Raw genomic sequence first — 3,814 nt, 5'->3', positions numbered from 1 at the left:
GGAGACCTCACAGGAATGTGTGGGGAGGAGGTTCAATTCAGAAATTGTCAACAGACAGGTATATTCACTTATCTTCCACTATTGAGAAAACATGTACTTATGGGCAAAACCGCAGGTTAAGCACTGGAGTCACACCAGTGACCAAAACAGACTTGTTTTTCTCTCATAAATAAATATATGTTTTAATTATTTTTTCGTTGGTTTGGATTTGCTTGAGGTAAATGCAATTTCCCCGTCCCTTTCACAACACTTGTAATGCTTTCCAAGATGTTATAGTCCATGCTTTAGATCACAGCAATAAAACATACACTCTCAACAGCTTGCTGATACCTAGGCCCCATTAAGGAAGCTTCTACAAGTTCTATTATCCACCATGACTTAACTAGAAGCTTGCTACCCAAAGTTTTGGGCAGAGCAAAAAATAGAAGAAAAATCAAAAGAAAAAAAGGAAAAGTCGGTCTCATGAACTCTTGGTCAAATTTGGAGTTGAAGTGTTCAGGTGTTTGGACTTTCCTACCTGGAGGCTGGTGGGTGCATTGTGCCATCAGCACTCTTGCTCTTCCTGGTTTTATTAGTTCAATGACTTACAAGACAAAGCAATGATGGAAAAAAAAATGGATCCAAATTCTCAAATTCCACTTCTAAAATTCTCTTGCTATGACCTCAGGCAAGTTATTTTTGGACTTAACGTTCTTCATTTGTAAATAAATAAAGAAATAAAAACTGATTTGGTGATTAAACTTTTGGAGTCACAGATGTCTTTAGGACTCTTGTGAAAGGTATGGACCCATACTGCGTAGGAAAATGAACAAGATTCACACACACACACACACACACACGTAACTTTGCACACAATTGCAAATAATTCATGGAGTTTCTAAAGCTATTCATAGGCTACCTGGTTAGAGGGTCTTTAAAGTTTAGCACTGCCTGGGATATTCGCCATTTTTGCATTTAAAATTATTATTATTTTTTTCCTCTGTATCTGAAATTGTTTCTCAAATGGTGAAAATCTGATTCTCTTGGTGATAGTAAAAATGATTTAGTGTAATTAGAAATACTTTCTAACACAGGAATGTATCTCTACAATGTTTTGATTAATGATACAAATCACTGATGTAAATTTTATAGTCTTTTTAAAAGACAGCATTGGTGTAAAAGATATTGGACTGAACATGTACATACATTTGTATTAACAAGTCATGTTACCATACAGTCCACAAAAAGAAAAACTGCATTAAGGATTTAAAGAGTAATACAATGATGTGTGCTTGGGATGGAGAAGGAATGGGTGTTTCCCAGAAGAAGAAGGAAAAAGCTTGAACAAGGCCGATGCCATGTACTGGATGATATTAAAACAGAATTTTCAAAAGTGTGTTCAATGAAATATTAGACCCTAGAGACCGTGAGGGAAAGAAGGTTTCATGGTGGAATAATTTGAGAAGTATTGCAAATACATACTGGTAGAACACATTTCAGATTAGCATACTAAAGACTCTGAGAAGTTGTATAAGAGAGGAAAAACTATTAATTCTGTTTAACCTCCATTTTCCAAATTTATTTGACAATGGGATAAATTTGTATCCACTGTATCAGCTATTAAAGCTAGTCTTGCTGAACACGCTTTTCAGAAACACACATTATGAAATGTCCTGGGGAATAAAAAAGGCTAAGAATTAATTTCTAACAAAAGAAATGATGAATTGACAGAGCATCTGCCTGGGAAACAAGTTGAACAAATGTATATGGTATGTGTGAGAAACTGGACAACCCTTCCCAGCTAGAGTAGACGTAACTGAAGGTAAGATAAAGTAATACAAACTTACATTCTACCAGGAGTATAAACAAAAAGCAGACTAGCACTTAGATGTAGGGCATATTGCTGACAAAATCAAAAAGTAGTTTTGAAATGGTATTTTCCCTGCTGATGACCTTGGAATGGGAAGAGACTTCTCAATCTTTTTTTTGTTGTTTTGTTTTGAGACAGAGTCTCATTCTGTCGCCCAGGCTGGAGGTGCAGTGGCGCAATCTTGGCTCACTGCAAGCTCTGCCTCCCGGGTTCATGCCATTCTCCTGCCTCAGCCTCCCGAGTAGCTGGGACTACAGGTGCCTACCACCACGCCTGGCTAATTTTTTTGTATTTTTAGTAGAGATGGGATTTCACTGTGTTAGCCAGGATGGTCTCGATCTCGTGATCCGCCCACCTCGGCCTCCCAAAGTGCCGGGATTACAGGCGTGAGCCACTGCGCCCAGCCGAGATTTCTCAATCTTTTAAGAACTTCATGTGGCTGAAAAGATCAAGAAGAGACATAAAGTCCTACTCACTCTGAATCAGCAGCACTGATGAAACTGATTGAGAAATTCTAGTGTATCGATAGCGAAGATCCGGATCCATCAGTTTGGTAGAGACTGAGAACAGCACTACTTTTAGAACTTGGCCTGGAGCTCCATGTCCCAGTGGGAGGACACTGGGATTCCTGATGTTGGGCATTCTGTTCACTCAAAGCATCAAGAGACTTGAGCTGCCTCAGTAGGGGAGTCTGTTGATGACTTTCAGCTCTGTATTCCTGCAGACAATTAGGAAGAGGCTGTCAAACGGATATTAATAGCATGATATAATCCTAGTAATATCGATAGTGTTATGAATAGGGGACAGAGAAATTCTAGGCAGAAAAGGGTGGGTCCCTGGCGAAGCCTCACCCTCAAGCTGAAAAGCCTGAGACTGTGGCCCAAAGTGAGAACTTATATCCCTGTTTTTCCACTTGAATGTTGCCTTTTCCTAAACCACCCATGGTCTGCCCTGCTCCCCTATCCTGTGCTTATACAGACCCCAGACTCAGCTGGTAGAGGGGAGAAGCAGCTGGATGTCGGTGACTGTGGTTGGACATCAGAGAGAAGTGGCTTGACATAAGAGGGACAGCTTGATGGCCTACCTTCGGAGAGGAATCTGGCCAGAGACAGCTGGACTTAAGGGGAAGATGACCTTTCTGTCCCATCCCCTTTTCAGCTCCCCTTCCTGCTGAGAGCCATTTTCATAGGCAATAAATCCCCTGCATTTACCATCCTTCAATTCGTTCATGCAACCTCATTTTTCCTGGATGCCAGACAAGAACTTGGGAGCCATGAGTGCGGATACAAAAGGCCGTTTGCCCTCACTGGCAGGAGGCAGCAGTCTTATGAGAAAAGGCAGAGGGCCCATTGAGCTGTTAACACTTAAGCAGTCCACAGACAGCAGAGCTAAAAGAGCACTGTAACACTCACTCTGGGGCTTCAGGGTTTGCGGGCACCCCCCGTCGATGCTGCCACAGGGCCTGCATGGAGTTTGCTTCCACCAGCAACCAAAAGCACTTGCCCTGGCTCCTGCACCTGCCACCTGCACACTCCCTCTGCTAGGGGTGGAGCATAGAGGGTCTGAGTGAGTGGAGTTCACTCCTGCCAGTGCTAAAGCTGCTGGCTGGTTCCAGCACTCATGCACTTCAGTTCCTGCCTCGTTCACTTGCATACTCCCTCCCACGAGGAGTTGAGAACTGCAAGCACCCCTGTTGTGAGTCCCGTGAAGGGGTCAAGGAAATACCCTGCTTCAACAGGTGATACTTATTGAGCTCTTAGTCTGTGTGAAGTATTGTTCTATATGTAGATTATCTCATATTATCATTATTATTTTTGTAGGGCAGGTTCAATTGTCTTCATTTTACAGAGCCCTACAGAAATACTTGCCCAAGACCACACATGTTTGTGAGAGCACCATGATTTGAACCAGGTCTTCCGGCTCTGGCTTTGGGGTAAATTAGGGAGTTCTGAGATGTGTGATTGT

This window comes from Hylobates moloch, unplaced genomic scaffold, assembly GCF_009828535.3.
Source record: "Hylobates moloch isolate HMO894 unplaced genomic scaffold, HMol_V3 SCAFFOLD_14, whole genome shotgun sequence".
NCBI lineage: Eukaryota > Metazoa > Chordata > Mammalia > Primates > Hylobatidae > Hylobates > Hylobates moloch.
Note: the sequence above shows the minus strand (reverse complement) of the source record.